General features: G+C 31.6%; 2 protein-coding genes across 2 annotated transcripts in view; one reads left to right on the top strand and one right to left on the bottom strand.

Annotated features, from left to right (window-relative positions):
* The window catches only part of LOC139095554 (uncharacterized), a 132,974-nt gene that overhangs the window by 94,037 nt on the left and 19,889 nt on the right, over positions 1-19,048 (top strand). The gene's annotated exons all lie outside the window — the stretch shown is intronic.
* rdx (BTB/POZ and MATH domain-containing protein rdx) overlaps positions 1-19,048 on the bottom strand; it is a 79,046-nt gene that overhangs the window by 59,324 nt on the left and 674 nt on the right. The window lies entirely within an intron of this gene.

Below are 19,048 nucleotides of genomic sequence, written 5' to 3'. Positions count from 1 at the left end.
TTTTAACTACACAATAATGACATGAATTTATCAATAACAGAATCGTGAGGAGTCAGAAAGTAATAAAGCAATTTTTTATTTAATATTTTCTAGAACAAACAAAAAAAGATTCGTGAGAAAAATAAAGTCAGCTAGGAACAAAAAATAACTCCGTGTGAATATGATTAAATTTTAACCTAATTTTCATGCTCACACAATTTACTTATTTTTTTTTCGGCAGTATTATGTTAATTAGAAATTGGGTCAAATAGTCAACTGTTGATTTCATTAATGACAAGGTAAAATATGGCAATTGTAAGTAGGCAATAAACGAGCTAGAGATATATATAATGTCCGTCAAACTACTTTTAATCATACCATAATTATTTAAATGTCTGTCCATTGTTGTCATGCCTGAATCAGTTTTTTCATTCTTCTTTTCATTCAACATACTATCTCCATTGGTCATCGCAAATAGCATCCATGATCATATCCTCAATTAAAATTAGTCATTTTTCATGTTGTTGCCTTTTAGATTAAACAATTGCATGCTCTTAAGTGGACATTAATTTCAACATTCTCAATGCTTCACTCGTCTGCTGCTCACTGACACTGACTGTGCGTAAAGAGTCAATGATGAGATTAACATATTATGTTGTTAATGATGATTGTACTTGTACTTGAAGGAATATATTCATTCAATCATTCACTCATTCATTTTTTTATATTTATTGATGTCTCGAGTAGACCTTCACTGACAGAGGACATCCTTCAGCTAACATGTATACAAAAGCATTTGCCCTTAATAGCATTAATAAATAGAAAGGATATTCAATCATCGATTATCAATAAATACTTTTATACCAAGCACCAAATATGTGTTATATGATTTATGTATAATTGCTACTGATGCTACTTATGTTTATAATTCTTAATACCAAATGTACTTGACACGCGTATAGATATGTTAATACCATGTAGTCCCCTTTCCAATTCTCCTTCACATTATTAATAAGCAAGCAATCGAATATCGATAATTGTAGATAACATTCGGTGGCAAGCAGACATGTCAGAAGAAATCCATACACAAAAAAAGTAAAGTGTATAATGAAGAGTTGAAAGAGAGCGCAAAGTTTACAAAAAAAAATCATTGAAAAATAAAGCATTGATGGTGTGCAAGGAATTACGTGGTTTACTAGGTCACGCAACTTGTAAGCGTTTCATTTCGAGCCTCTGCTTACTCCACTGTTGAGCTTCTTCTTTTTATTCTTGTCTTTTTTTTCTTAAACAATCAGCCACAACATTTTATATTTTTGTGTGTGAGACTGTCGTTGTGTTGTGCTGCACCATAACATTGTTTCACAATCCTCACTTTTACTATTCAAATGCCATACGTTTATGTATTAACGCGTCATTAAATGTGAATGATTGGAGAGAGTTCCCATTTTATGAAATTCACACAGAAATGTGTCTGCGGCCTTACAAATGATAATTGAAAGTTTTTTGAAGATTTCTTCTTGTTAGGAGATAAAAAAAAATTTTTAAACTAAATTAAATTAGGTCTCAAAAGAAACAGCATTGAGGCTGAATAAAATTTTATTGAGTGCAATAAAGCTCCTTTCTGTGTGCATGTTAAAGACTTCCAATGTAGGCGGTTTTGGTTGTTTCAACTTTCTTCAAAACAAAGCAATATTTATATTTTTTTTCCCATAAATTGCTATTATTGACACAGATATTGTATAAAATAATAAATTATCATTCATCATCAAGGCATCAACAAGGAAATGATTGTTTTAGGAATGAAACATTTTTTTTACGATATTATAAATCGATTAACTTTTATAATATGCGTTTTTGCCTTCTAATTGATGAACATATCGTGACATTTTTTTATGTTATAGAATTCATTGTTGCTTGACTGGGTTAAGTTGAATGTGAATAGGAACTGTCTGTGGCAGAGTGTACCATGAAGTTGAAAATGATGTCAAGAACAAGAAGACGGATTTTCATTACTTTTAGTCAATATCCTAGCTGCATTCTGAGAGACAGAGTTCGATCTTTAACGGACAATGAGCACACTACCCTAAATGGAGGTGCTTATGAGTAAACTCGATCAATTTGTTTGAGAAAGCTCAATTTGGTGAGGACGTTGCTTGCCTATTCAAGGATGTTGTATTCAATTTCGATTCTTAGTCGAGTCGACTTTGAGCACTCCATGAAACTGGACCAAATTAATAACATTTAATTCAAACACCATGCAGTATCTACTTAAAGACATCATGTTGTCTGTGTCAATATCAAATACCACGAATAAAATCCATAATCTAGGCTGACCCAGGCATCCAATGCTAGCAATATGCTCCAGATAATTCATGAATGAGATTGATATAATGTCATAGATTGCATTTTATTTCATACTCAAGTTCATTTTATTGATGTTTATTTACATTTGATTGTTTCATTCAATATTACACATTCAATATCATTCACCATGACCACATATCAGAAAATATATATAAAAATTTTTATTTTTTTTCATAGCTACTAAATGTATATCAAGAATAAATTATTCGTAGGTTCATCGCTGTAATGAACAGTAATAAAAAAATGTGTATTGAAAAAAAAATCCTTTTAGTAAAATTTCAATTCTGTTGATTCTATTGTTGACAATGACCTTGATGTAATGTATAATTTTTTTTCTACAACTATTCATTATTCATTCTCTTATCCATCAGTTTATTGTCTACATCTCATTCTATTTTTTTTACAACCACATGCAAATTATCTGTATGTACATTTAATGCTCATGTATGCTTTTAATATTAAATGATTTGAAGTGCACATTTTAAAACACGTTTTTTTTCTTATTACATGTCCATATTCCACCGAAGAGAAATAACTATCAGTGAATTAAAAGTAAAGTTGAAAAAAAAAAAAACAATCGAATTTATGCTAAGTGAAAATATCAGTAAAAAGAAAGTCGAGGCTGACAGTAAGGCAAATAGACACTTACTTCTTTTATTTTGTGTAACAGACTTTCCAGCTTTCATTCTAATCATTGAAAAAAAAAATTTTATTTATTTTAATATAGTCGAGGAAAAATGATGTGAAGTAAAAATTGTATTCAATATGAGCTCATATACACAATATGAGAGAGTGGCGAGAAGCTTAGAAACAGCAATAATAATAAAAAAGTAAACTACAAGCAGTTATTTGTATGCATTGTGTTTTGCCACACTTGCACTTCCATTAACGTTTTCCAATCCACAAAATAATAATGTCAAGGCGCATGTCATTACAAATCTGTTATTTGTTGATCTTTTTAATACTTATTAGTAATCTTTATTATTGCTTGTCCTCAACTCCTTCGAGGGTACATAATTTATCTACAATGTTATCAGTCGAGGATTTACTTGGTGTTGTTATCATCATCATCAAGCATGAAAAGCTGTTGGCAAAATATTAATTTTTAAATAGGGATAATTGATCCGTTATGGTTATTTGATGTTGAATGTTATAAGTGGAGATTAAATTGATTTTGTATGGAAAAGTCAAGTCGAGTAAGCTTGTATTTGTATAATTCTAGTCGACTTAGAACTTGGGAATATGGAATTGAATAATTGTTGCCTTAAATGACACGAGCGACACAGTGTGACGACAGTTAAAACAGGGAAGTAGTGTTGCTCTAGTTAACACGGTGTGCCGCTCAGAAGGGAATCAAATAGCAGTCATGATGCCATCAGAGCATCTGTACGTATTGCCATCAAAGCGACAACCTAGTAACTACAGTGTCCAAATCTAGATGAACTCAATTATCAAGCAACTTCAACCAGAACTTAATCAAGTCCACCAATCATCCATGACACAAATACTCAACACCAAAGCGTCACAATTAATATTTTGGCCACAGGCAAGTCTCAAAATATTATTCTAACCCTAGCAGTAGCAGCACTCCTTCTAAATGGCAAAATTCAAATTTTATTCATGAGTACTCATACTTCTCACAACATGCTTCTCCATTCAACAAATGAAAAAAAAAAATAAAATAAATTCAAATCGTTAGTCGTCGACGTAGCAAAACTAATAATATCCATTACTCTGTCAAGGAGTGCTGAATTAATTACTTTACAAATTAATACACAATAACGAGATTTTTTTTTTCATTTTTTCTTCTCTTTCCCTATTCATTACGTTATTTATATGAAGTACTCTTTCTCGATGCATATTTCTAATTCAAACTATTCATGCTCAACATGTTAAAAATAAACTTTTTTTTATTCTTAATTAAATTGAAATCAGGACAATTGGAGTTTCATAGTCATATGTCAGAAAGTAAAAATGGACGAAGTTGAAAAAAATCATGACCTGCATTTCCATATACACAAAAAATGTATAGTAAAGAGTAAATTGAGTGCGGTCTATCAACACTTCACCATTCATACGAAATGAAGGAGAATATAAAAAAAAAAAGTTATGGTTTCGTGCTATCTGTCTCTTTAGCTTTCATTAGCTTTAGCTACTGATAACCACAGCATGTATGTAAGCAATGAAATGAATGCGTTTAAGCAGAAGAAAAGAAACACAAAAAAAAAGTATGTTTCGAAAGCTCATTCGTTTTGCTCGGCCTCAATGGTTCCGATGATCATTTTTTTTTTTTATTTCTCCTTTTCTCTTTAGTTCTCTTTTTTTCCTTATGCTGTCTTTTTTAGATGACGAAAAAAAAATTGTCTCGGTTTATCTGACTTTTAAATCTGCTATGGCTTATATGCTGGAATTCCACCAAACAAAAAAAAATGAATAAGATGAAGCGACAAAATGAAATGATTGTGTATATATGAAACTGTCTGACCTGAATTTCTCATGAAATAAAAAAAATAAGCGTACGCGAAGAGGTCAAGAGATTCGTTATGTTGCTTCAGTTTTTCAATGAGCATAACAGAGTTACAATTTTTAAATTGAGGCACGATTTTTATCTTCCCTTTTTTTGCCCCGATGCGATACATATATTTTTCTTTAAATAAGCTTCATAAGTGTCTCATTAGTGAACGTGAAGAAGGCAAAAGGAAAAATGGGTGTTTGGAAAATTTTGTAGCACAGATGCCATTTGCCGATTTATCATTTGGAACAGTACATATGAATGCAATGTAACTAGCGACAATTTGAATGTCGTTAATGCACAAACCGAGTTGGTATGACTAGAATCAGCGAAAAAGCACCGGAATCCGACTAGAACTGGGGTCGAATCCGGGTTGATAGAGACGGTAGCCCGACGTTCTAAACTGTACGCCCAGAATATATCAATGCAATGTACCTAGCCACAATTTGTGTGTCGCGAATAGACAAGCCGAGTTGGCGTGAATAAAAACAGCGAAAAAGCCAACTAAACTTCCCCTGGGATCGAAGCCGGGTCGATAGACCGACGCTCTAACCACCACGCATCTGCTGCTCGTTCACTGCCTTTTTGCCAATTTATTAGTAAGCATAAAAATAATTGGGAAAATGTCAAATGATATCATTTCATTCCTTATGTATGTCAAATATTATTGAGTTAGTAAACATTCGCGATACACTTTTTTTGTGTATATCCTTAATTTAATGACATTAAAACATGCGCACCTTACACCGTTAACATTCATAACCAAAAATTAAATTAATTTAATTTTTTTTTTCGTCTCTTTCACTTTCATTTATTCTCTCTCTATCTCGATGGAGAAAAAAAATTACAAAAGTCCTCGTGTTATTGATCGAGGGACTTAAGCGCATTTTTGTCCCAGCGATCAGTAATTGATTAATAAGTCAGTTCCAGACCTTAAAAACAAAATCCAGTAGGATTCTGGTCACTTTCAGATATAAAAACCAAGATCCAGTAAGATCCAAGTCACTTCCAGACCTAAAAACCAAGATCCAGTAAGATCCAGGTCACTTCCAGACCTAAAAACCAAGATCCAGTAAGATCCAGGTCAGTTCTAGATCATAAAAACCAAGATCCATATAAAGCTTCCACAAATTTAAGAACTTCATCATTTAACGGATTTTCATAATTCAAACCTCATAACGGTCAAAAAAATTCAAACATTGTTCAGTAAACACTGTAAAAACATCAACAAACATTGAAAAACACTGTAAAACAATGAAAAAACGTTTTGATGTTTTTGTTGTTGTTGTATATGAAAATGAAAAATTGTTAATTATAGCATTTATGCGTTGATTTGAAAGTTTTAAATGCCCGGCGCCGCAATAACTTTATGGAACTGATCTTTTAAAACCATTCCGAGCTCTCTACGATGTCTAGTTAAAAAGTTTTTAACGTCAGCCGAACGCCCGAACAGCCGAACGAACAAAGTGATTTAATAAGCTACCTTTTTGAAAAAAATTTCAAAAATGCGCTAAAAAGAACTGAAGTTAAATATTCATGAGTGAAAAGGAAATTATCATAAAGTGAATGTGTATCGGCCAAGGACATTAAACAGAAAAAAAAATAAGGCTTACAAGGATAATTTTATTAACCATGGCGTACAAACGAATCATTTTTATGATATTTTAATGTTCATTGCTGTTGCCCTGACCTAATATGATTGATTTTTTTTTTCTTTATTTATTCTTCAATTCAAATATTTCTCTTTTCAATTTTTATTAATGCTCGACGATGAGATGAGGTCGGATAAAGAATCCACTTTTAACAGCACAATTTGCATACAAATAAAAAAAATAAAATCAGCTCAATAACATTTTATGTACATTCCCTATTTCTTTTCATCCACGACACAGAATAAAAAGAGTGAAAAAAAAAATTTTTACAATTCGCCCCGACTTCATGCACTACTTGTTGTCTCCATCGTTTCCTTTCTTTCTCTTTTTTTATGCTTTTAATTCTTCATGCTGAGCCTTTTCAACATATCCGATTGTATAATTGTGAATTTATACATGAAGAGCGCAAAAAAAAATGTTACTTTCTCATGATTTATGATTTTTTTTTTAAGATAAACTGTTAAAAGGCACAATGAAACCAAAAATGAAAAGAGTTTGATGGAATAAAAGGTTCATTTAAATCCATTTAGCGAAGTTAACATACTTTAATATTTCATCTGTCTCAGTCAAAAAAAAAACTGACGAAACCTCAGACATAAAAGACATTTTTTGAGTAGCATTTAAATGTCATCAGTGCAAAAAAATAAAATATTGAAATTAATTTTTAATTTTCACTTTGCTGGTTAAATGAGAATTCTGTTAAAATGGATTATGAGTGACTTAAAGGTACGCACTTGTCTTAACGAATTACCAATTTGACGTGTTAATGATTTCTCATTTTTTTAATGGCGTACCCCGAGCGGCATAATGCGACGAACCGAAGTTTTTTTCAAAAATTAGTCGAAATTAGTCATTATGGAACCTTTAGGGCAACTTCGCGGCTTACCAAATCAATTTTCACTTGTTGATAAGCCTCGACTGAAACCAGACGCGACATACGGTTTATGGCATTTCCGAAAATGTTGTGCGACACACTAGTGTGATGCGACACACAGATTACCCACTACTGTTCTAAAAGTGAATACAACGGCGAATTAACGATGCCCAATCAAGCATTCTGTGCTTCTCGGATGCCATTTCGCCAACATCAAAAATAAACACAATAAAAATCTATATAACTATAGCATATATTAAGCTAGCATTGCCAGCATCATTGAGAACTAATTCAGAAGACATTGACCACATTTTACAATTTTTTTTTTTTTTCGTTGTTTCATTCACAAGCTTCAAAGTAAGCAATCTCGAGATCATTTTAATCATGGACGTCAAAAATAAAATAACTTTGAAGTTTATTGTAGGCCTCGTTCGCGATTTTTTTTTTTTTTTTGGCAATGCGAAAAAGTTGACTTAGTCATACTGGATGTATAAAATATGTTAATAGAAAAATATCATAATGGCATTTAAATGTTTCATGATTTTTCATTCTGGATGTCTTAAATGTATAACGATAATTTATACAGTAGAAAGTTCCACGTTCTTTAGAAAGTTAACCACAATCTCATTATAATCCACGAAAAAAAATACAGTATATAATCCAAATTAATATCAAGAAAATGACCTTAACCTCATGATCTAAAAAGCTTTTTTTAATAATACATTAACAATGTGCGCCTTCATTGTTACTACATGTCATATTAAAAGCCACATTATCAAGGATAATAATAATATTTTTTTGACGATATAATTTTTGAAAGCATTCTCCGAAAAAGAATAAATAAACACACATAGCAACATGGTCATATATGTGCGTAACATAACCAAATATACTAGGAAATGTTATTGAGGTCAAAACGATGCTATTCAAAATGAGAATGTAAATATTAATGTTTTGTGGCTGTTAAAGAAGTAAAAGGACTTTTTGTCGATTTTTAGACATTACTTATTGGAATTATGCTCTGATTTGGAGTCTAGGTTGTTACAAAATGTGTTTTATCAGTCTCTGTTGCTGGTCGAATTCCAAAGTTTGTACAAATTCTCAGTTATGACATCTAACTGACATTCCTTCATTACCGTCCTACGCCATGTTGCTCTAGGAGCACCAACGCCCTTCCAGTCAAGGCCAATATAGCAAGCTTGTGTCTCTCTTCAAGCTACAACATAATTCCACTTTAGACTATTTTTAGATATTATACCGCAATATCAATTAACAGTATCGCATCCTGTGCAAACATCAAATGTATAACGCACATAAAAAAAAGAGTTTTGATTGTCGTCGAAATTGTTACAAATTACTTTGTACCAATTCGATCTTGCACAGCAACCCATAAGCCACTGTGTGATGAGATAAATTATATATAATAGATATGAGCCTAGATTTGAAGACGACATGCAGAGAGAATGAACGAATTGACCCACATGCGTCGTCTAGTTTTCTTTTATATTTTTTTGATGAAAATTGAATCATTTTTATATCTACATATATGCTTAATGAATCATGATCTTCGATTGCCAAATATGTTTTCGACCTTATCATATTCATTTCCTACTTTTATGCGTACATCATTCATTGATATCTTATGAAAATGGATATGCCATCCAAAACGAGTTCTAATACCTTCAAAATATTATTCATAGAAGAGGAAACATTACAAGCTATTTTTGTGTATATATAAATCGACTACAAGGTTTATCTCCGCTTATCTCATCACAAATAATCTAGCTTCAATGTGATATACGATTTATTATTTCGACAATGAATGAGCATAACAGAAAATTCGTATATGGGTCAAAACGACGTCATCATCAGCATAGGCATTTAAGTACGTACTTTATTGTATATCAACAAAATTAGAATATTTCTACTTTTTTGTCAACATACAGCATGTCCTTGATCTCATTTTCTTTTTTTTTTCTTCTTTCCTCTTCAAATACGTGTAAATATACGAATTTTGATTTCCCCCCAAAGAAAAGCGTAACACATAAAAAAAATCGTCGTATTTTAATTCAAATAAGGTTTCCTATTGACACATAAAGAAATTGATTACTATATTTTTTTTTTGTGTACAATTTATTATATTTTTGGAAACTTTTAAATATGCTTGTTTTGAGCATGTTGCTGCCATAAACGTGGATTGCATAATTGAATTCAATGTGAATCGCTCACGTTCATTTTCTTCGTTGTTGTTTTTTTTTTTTAAATGCCAAAATATTAATGCATTCACTTTTCTACACAGCTTCTCAATTCATTTTTTATAAGAGCCATGATCTCAAATCAATTGAAATCATTTTTTTTACCTTCAACATAAAAAGCTTAGTGAGCGAGAAAAAGAGAGAAAAAAATCATTAAATTAATTAAATGACCCAATGAAGTGCTAGTTGTGTATACAGGTGATTATTATTATGAGATCATTAAGATTATGATTTTTATCTAATTGGATTTTGTGTCAAAAAATGCCTTACATAATTCCCGAACAACACAACTTGTTCACTAGGCAACGCAACGTTACCGCAACAGGAAGACGCATAGTTGCCCTAACGACCTCGTGACGAATGATTTCGACCCACTTTTTCGGCTGTATCATGTCGCTCGGGAATTGTTACTTAACTATATAAACTATTTAATCTAATTAAGCAGCTCCTACATCAAAGATTCTATTTATAAACATAAACTCAAATTTTCTATTCCATAAATACAACATACATACTCAATTTCTAATTATAACAATGCGTGTAAATTAATCTACGCAATTCGATTAATAATGATAATCACGTAAAAAGTTTCCATACCAATTGTGACTATGTTATTATGCATTGTGTGTGTCTGACATAAACACTTTTGATTGATGTATCGAGTTTGAATAATTTAATAAGGTTTTTTTTTGATGGCAATTTATAACGGATATTAAGGACATTTCAGCATACAATTGTGGAAAAGTTATTAACAATTCATTGCAAGGATAAGCATGTGAGAATTGATACGAGGTAATTTTGACCTAATTCTATTTAGAAGCATGAAATAATAATTGAATTAAATACCTATGGGTATTGAATATTCATCATAATAGCTAGATAGCTTGAAATGATTATTAAAAAGTTCTTTAACACATTCAAATTTATGTTAATTTAGGAAAAAAAAAAATTTTCTACATTTTCACATTTCCTTAATCGAATCAGACTGTAAAAAAAGTGTGTGAGCTCGAACTAGAAATTCATTGACCCGAATAAAATGTTGTTGAACATCTTCAATACATTCATTTTAATCGTTTATCCTTTTCTGTATCTTTATTGGTTAAAAACATTTTTTATGGGGGAAAAATAACATTGAAATTTATTACTTTTAAATGGAATGTATGTTGAAGAGTTTAGGATTGATAAGAAGGAATTTGAATATGTATAGAACTGGGATGTAGTTAGAATTTGGGAGAAATTTTGGGGTTTTGTCTCGAAAAACCGGGGAATTAAATACTCCGTTGACAACCCAGAAGTGGCTCAGACAGAAAACCTTTGTTGAAGGGTCATAGTCACTGCTCGAAGGTGACCTCTGACCCCCTAAAGCCCCGTTCTGACTTCGTCCCTGGTCCCTAGTGTATCCAACTGAAATCTCATTCAAAATATCACTCCTTGAATTCTAATCTAGAACAAATTCCTGTACCTTCAATTCAAACTCCATAATCATTTAAATCAATAAATATAAACCTTATAATCAATTAGCAAATATCACATACATTAATGAGATTTTTTTTCTCACAATTAATAGAGCAGTCATGCATGTGTAAAAAAATATAGGGCATTTGCGGTTGCAAACAAATGGTGCAAAATAATGATAATGTGAATATGTATAATGCCGTATATTACAATGAATAAAGGGCAAGCAACACAAAATTAACAAAAGAGTAACGAAATTAAATAAAAATACAAATAAACTTCTTATCAGATGTTCTGGTTATTTATCCGAATCAAAAGCCAAATATTTATGCATATAAAAATGTGTTAATTGAATAATATTTTATGAATTTAGAGCAGCAAAAAGCAAAAAAAAAATATTTTTGAATTTAAATTGAAAATTTTGTGCATGAAAAAACCTTAAAATATTTCGTGATATGCACTTTTTTATTTCCTCAATTAAATTCTGACGTAATTTAGCCTAATTAATTTAAAAAGTCATCAAAAAAATATTATTTACTAATATACGGAATTGTGAGCTCAATAAATTCATTAACAAAGGCAAGTGTGCATAGTAAATAAACCTTATTTATTTAAATAATTATGCTTAGTCATTTGCTGATCATTTGTTGAATCCAATATTATTAATAAGTGTACTATAACATAATTAGAAATGTTTACAAGAAGTAACACAACACTTTGCAAATTGGAATAATGTTTCATAATTTATTCACTGAATTATAGTTGGTCCCTATGTCCCGTGTCCAAAGAAAGCAAACATTTTTTCAAATTTAATATGATTGAATATGAATAATGGTTTCCGTAAAGTGTGCGAATGCGGAACATATGCAGTCACGAACTTCACTTAGTCTAACCACATCAAAAACCTTCGCGCGATAGAGATCGTCAATCCAAGCCGCACAATGAGGCCTAGCAAGCCAACACCCTTAAACCAAACGCTAAGAAACCCAAAACGAGAGTCAGACTGAAAACTAACATGGCCATGGATCACATGGTTGATATGTACGGCCATCGAGGTAAGAATGTGAATACAATGTTGCAGTGTGCACATGTCAATGACTAATGATAACAATGTAGTCGGAATTTTCCGTTTAATTGAATGTAAAAATATGTATTCATAGTCTCGATATTTCGTATGAAAATAATCTTCTTTGTTACTAAATATCAGCACATTTTATAGTTGGACATTGTTTATAAACTATTAATAAATTCAATCTAATTCCTCAATTTTCTATAAAAATAAAATAAAATATTTTTCACATCTGATAATTCTAAATAAATCAATTAATATGACATCATTTAGAAAACAGACATCCAGCGAACATCACTGTGCCGATGACGGACATAAATTCTTTGAAATATGATTCATATATCACAATTAAATATATTTCATTTGTACCACATTTGATCTACATACATAACCGAAATATTGTTTCCAATGTGATGATGAAAGAAGTGCTCCCGCATTTCATTTAATGATGTAATCTTGTGACCCCGTAAAGAACTCATATTTCTACATACTTAAAAAAAAAGAATCTAAAGATGTTGTTAGTGGTGACGACTATACACAAATATACGAGAGAATGTAACACAAATTTTTTATCGACAATTGAGTTAGATTTATGATGTCAGTTTGATAATATATTCTTATAGAGCTTGTTGAGAGAGAAATTAACGGTTTTGGATTAGTTTCATTTTTTTTGTAGACGCAATTTGGAATGGAAATATTTTACTAAATGATGATATGTTGCGCAACAGTGGCGTTGATAGAATGGTTTTGAGATGGGAGTTTTGGATGGGTTTTTGAGGTTTTTATTATGAAAAACTGTGTTGATCTATAGGAAATTGAAGAATTTTGTCAAAAAAGGAACACGTGGAGGAAGGAGAGGAAGTAGATTGACTTCAATCTAGCCTTACCCCTTCCATGGATAGAGATCAGTCTCAGGGATTTCTCTTTTGTCAAATCCACAACAACCTAGCTCATCCCTGACATATTCACCAAAACCATTCCCTTTAACTGCGTCCCATATATGTGAAAAATGCACGAAATTCCATTTTTCACTTGCTTCATCTTAACTCAAAATATAAACTCATGTGGCTTCTTACAGCCACATTTTCTTTTCGTATACGACCTAAATAATGAGTTTTTATTTCTTCTTTTCTTTTTTCTTTCTCATTTTTCTCCTCTTTGTACATTAGATTCTTAGTTATTCGAATACAAAAAAAAAAATCTCATTTTTCTTCATACTCACTATGCTTTCTTACTATGAAAATAGAGCTCTAAAAACAGATTCTATTCCATTCCCTGTATCTACATTTAGTTTTGCTTCTCTATTTTGTTCTTCAAATCCCCAATAAAATAAAATTACATTGCATGTTGCATTTAGCTCTTTAGTAAGGCAAGAGATTTACATCATTTTATAATATTTTATTCTTTTCTCATAGAGAAATGTGATCGGATTTAGTTATTCTATTGCAATTTCCCTAGTCGTCGTCTCTACTCAGTTTCCATTTTTAATGAATGTTGTGCTAAATTATAATATTTGATCCAGAAAAAAAAGATTTAATATAATTATTAATGTGACCATAATTTATTTCTTTTGTCGCATTGGATTTTACATCTTAAAGACTGTTTATTTATTACGTTCCCCAACCTTCCTTATGCGTGAGCTTGATTCTATTAAACACTAATGTTGTGATACTGTGACACGACACACCTTGGTGGTTCTGTCATACGACATGCGACACACTAATGTATCGACACATTAGCCCTACACTAGTGTATCGACACATTAGTGTCACACTAGTGTATCGACACATTAGTGCCAGACTGGTGTGTCGTCACATTAGCCCCACACTAGTGTATTTACACATTAATGCCACACTCGTGTATTGTCACATTAGTGTCATACTAGGGTGTCGACACATTAGTTCCAGACTGGTGTGTCGTCACATTAATGTCTAGTGTATCGCAACACACAGTTTGGACAACACTGTTCTGTAACATAATAAATGGACAGTCCCTTGTTGATCAATCGACCAACTTGTAAATCAGATTAATTTCTTCAATTGAAAATTATTTATTTTTAAAAAATAATAATATAAAAAGGAGAAAAATTCATGTCAAGTGAATGCTTTTATTTCATCTCTCAATTTTCATTAGTTATTTTAATGTCAATTTTTTGTACATACTCGAGAAAAATGTAATTGACCTCAGTTTCACGACAAAACAGAGTTGCAATGAGAAAACAGATTGAAAAAGTTTTAACAAAAAAAAAAAGTATCGACATGCTACATAGAGAGTAGAAAATGAGAATATGTGACAAGGAAAAACATTCAAATGTTCACATTGCATACAATCATAAAAATGCGCTAAAAACTTTGAAACTTGCATTAATTTGTGTATATTTAAATGTGATTTTTTTGTTCAGGGCTTTTTTTGCACAATTCAAGACTCTCAAGGGATCGGCAATGTTTAAGGGCGAGAGAAAAAATCATGTAGCTCTCAAGTTTAAGTGCCGTTTTATTTCTAGTGCGGTTTCCTCAACTAATAAATTAAAAATAGAGATAAATATTCACAGTTTTACGCTAAAAATAAAATTTATCAAATTAAAAATACTTTTATGTACAATGCAGCAATAATAAAATTAATAAAGGGCATTAAAGCTTACACTATTGGATATACATTAAAAAAGAGGTCACCCGGTTGTTCAATTCATTTCCATATTACTCTTTTATGCTTTTTTCCCGCAACAAAATTCTACAGGTCTTGTAATGACACACCTCTGCACTCCAACAAAATATTTAATAACGTTATTCAGATGATCTATTGTTAATTAACCGAATAGAGCTTTTTCATTAAAATTGTGTATATCTGTGCCGATGAATCTCTTTTAATTTTAAAGTATGGTCGATTTAATTTAACGAATTAAGGAGGGTTGTTGCCGTCCTATGATCAATTCATAATGATTTTAATTAATATTTTGGTAATAGATAAGCTATGATTTAATGTATTACGGGCGTATTAATAGGGGTTTGAGATTGAGGTCTTGAATTCCTTAATGATTCTCAAGTTTTTCGAAGAATGCGGCACAGTAAACCACCCAGAGCGGAACAGGGTGCGACTAGATGACCATATGTCTAGTTAGAAACTTGACATTTAATGGAATGTTTTACATATGTCAAGTTTATGTTCAGATAATCGCAACCTGTTCGACTCAGATGCATATATTGCCCGAACAGCAGACGACGTTCTCTTGGGCACCACTGTGTCGCAACGGTTGGACTCGAAGTATCCCTGACGGCACCGTGACGGCGGATTCAGATCCTTTTTGGTGAAAATACTGTTCGCCGCATTGTTGGCAGTGAGACCTTAGTGTTATGCTATGGTCCAAACCTTAAAGAACACACTGGTGTGTCGCAGAACTGGTTTAATAGTGTCACACAGTACTAAAGTGCTCATCTCCTTTCCAAATGTCATTTACAGTTGCGAATTAAATGTTTTGAAACTAATCTAAAAAGAACATTCGTGTTAATTTTGTTTGTAGATAAGATTAAACTCGACAAAACCACAAAATGTAGCGATAACACTAATTCTTTATGCCAAAAATTGTCACGAAATGTTTACCGGAAATAACTAATAGGCAATAAACAGCCATAAACATATCCAGTTGAATGAAAAAAAGAAATTTCTCATCAAATAATTCGGCAGTTCCTCAAAATGTATTAAATAAATAGAAACCCTTTCATAATGATATATGAGAACCGACAATGATAATAATAAAAAAGTAGATAGAAATAAGGTCATGCGACCTAGAAAAAAGGGCTTTTTTTCTATTTTCCTCGATTTCCTTTCACAAGGATACAACAAAAAGAATTCTATGCGTGTTTAACATGTGTGCGCATTTACGACTGATTTAATGCACCTATTTTATTATGAATGTATGTTTTTAGGTAAGCACAGTAAAGAAAGTTCATAAATCCCCTCGATTCATCATCATTCCATTTTAATAAAAATTATTTTCTTTTCTTTCATTTTCATTTATTTTTTTTTTTTTTTTATTTCGTGACGCTTGCGATAGGAAACTTAATTCTTCGTTCCAATTTAGACTCAATGAGGCATTGACTATTTTATTTTTATTAATCATATATCTTGTGTTGTTGATTTAGCAAAAAATTTACTTTTTTCTATAATATTACTGAATGTAACCTAATACAGCAGAACAAATAGACAAAAGGAAAAGTTTCAACTTCTAATGAAACAATTATGAAATATACAGGCACACTGTCCTCCTCTTTTAATGCATGAAATCAATTGCTGTAGCATTATTCATGCAAATTACTTTGCATTATTACCGGTGGCAAACCTTTACTTAAAAAGTTTTGACATGTTATGAGATTGGCGTGGCTGTCAGGTGATTAAGAATTAAGAATTGAGTATGTATGTTGACTGTGTAGGAAGGCAGGCTAGATGGTGGTTAGGAATGTGATTTTTATGGACAATTTTGGATATTATTGACTATTCATATTTAAGGATTTTAGAATATCCAGGAAATATTGAGTGTTTAATGAACGAAGGTAATGACAGTTGGATAAGGGCAGCTAGCGATAGAGCCAGTATCAGACATCAACTGATTTAGACCATCATGGATCTCACAGTGATACAAGACAGTAAAGAACGAAAGGAAAAGTCACGAAGCTGATCAAGTATTAAATGGATGACTAATTAAGCCCATATTGGAATGTTTGGTTTCATCAAGTCTAAAGAGTGGCCTAATTTATTGAAAGCTATGATTCAATGTGTGAATCATCCTTGAACTAGACAATGGAAGCCCGAATCGTAGCAAATTCCATTTTAAGCGGTAAAAGAGTCAAGAACAGCCATCAGAGCACCTTAACTGTTTGCCATCAAGGTGCCTTAACATCATGTCGTCAACGAGTCGACACAGCAGTGACAGAGCCACTCCTTGGAACTACAAACAGATAGTCAACCTTTAAATTGAGTAATTTACTGCTCAATTGTTAAAATTATGTCAAGATTTAAATCAGATCTAAATTATTTCATAAATTTAAATCCCAAAGCCACAAACATGATATTTTAAGATCTTTTTCGATGTCATAATCCTCAAAACGTGTAGATTCTTCAAAGTTACTTAAAAAAACCTTTAAAGTCACAGATGTATCATTGCAATTACAATCTGTAAAGACTATCTCTAGACACAAGCCGTATTTATATGTACAATAAAAATTATGAAATAAAAAAAATTTTTTTTTGTTTGCTGAACCCACCTGAAAATGTCATAAGCACTCAACGTTCTTCATTGCTGTGTTATTATTTTATTTTCTGTAAAATTGCAATTGGAGCAATTTACGATTTAGTTCAACAAGCAGATTTAATTATTTTATAAAATGGTAAGTTACATTTAATATTATTGTATTTTATATTTTTTTGCATATATGAGAAGTAAGCAAAGTTGCTAAAGACTCTTAATTGAATCCATAAATTAGTTACACTATACCGAGATTTTAAATTGAGATTCATATAAATACTTATTTAATTACTTATTTAAAATATATAGGATCGCTTGTACATGATTCAAATGAATGACGAAATTAAGATGAAAATGAGTACGAGACATCGTGTATGGGAAATGCTTTTGACTGTGAGATTTAAAATTGAGAATTTTAGGGTAAATGGCTATTGGACACTCGATAGTTTTTGCATAATCTATTTAACAATTTTCAAGGAATATTAATTTCAATTTGCATCGACAACCGTGCATAAAGCTACATACTGTTATTATCTACTGCAGTGATGCGCAACATGTGTGTCGTGGCACACCAATGTGCGACACTATCGTATCGCGTGTGTGATGAGTTGCATGTCTTGTGCGGTTTCGGTCAAGCCACAGACCGCGAAAAACATAAGGTTGCCCACCACTGATCCACTGTCCTCTGTCCGAACCACACAAAATTACACAATTTTCCATTATTGAGCACACTACCCTTTACAGATAATTCTAAAAATATCATTTTTTATTATCATAGTCACACATATCTATCAGCAGCAGCAGCATGAAACATGCGGCATCGTTTCTGTCATAATTTGCGACTTACTTTATTTTTTGCATCATCGTCATTCAGTCTCAATAGTTTCCATGACAGTTGTGTAAATAGAAAAACGTAAAACCCAATACAATATCACACAAAATAACAAAGTGTATGAGAAATTATACAGCTCACATCGGAGAAAAGAAAAGGAAATAAAAAGAATGAATTGAGCAAATATTGTCCTTAATAAGAAGCCGCTCCCGATAAAATAAGCAAGTATGTTAAATAACAAAATAATAATAATAATCTACCGTTTGAAAGTTATCAGTCACCACAGACAAAAAATGTATTGTGGCTAGGTAACATCGATACAAATAAAATAATTCTCTCCATTCACACGGTTGCATGCATCAAAAAAAGGTCTGAGCATTGTGTCTGAGTATGAAAAAAAAATAACGAGATCAAGGATGGATGTTAGAAAGTATAGTGCGAGATTCTCAATTTGGCATCGATAATCTACACTAAAAAAAAATCATTCAATCATGGCTATTGATCTAGAGTGCGTGTATTGACTACATCCAGTAAGATATATTTATCCATAAATAATGTGATTAACGGTCAATTAGTAGTTTGTTCTCAGTCACGCCAACTCTCAGCATTCTCATAGAATATCTCGAACATATCAATAAACGATGCGAGAGAAGATACAAGAAGATTGAACTCTAACTGTAAATTGTTATATTTTGAGTGTCCTGAACATTTTTTTCTGCTACACATTTGGATCACACGTAGCACTTCTGTTCTGTTCTTTTTAAACACTCGAATGAGTATGTATGAAATTTTTTCATTTGCTATAAATCCAGGCCAT

The sequence above is a fragment of the Chironomus tepperi genome, unplaced genomic scaffold (genome assembly GCF_022539635.2).
Source record: "Chironomus tepperi strain 1889 unplaced genomic scaffold, CSIRO-AGI_Ctep_v1 contig_364, whole genome shotgun sequence".
Classification (NCBI taxonomy): Eukaryota; Metazoa; Arthropoda; class Insecta; order Diptera; family Chironomidae; genus Chironomus; species Chironomus tepperi.
This window is presented reverse-complemented; position numbering and strand designations above follow the sequence as displayed.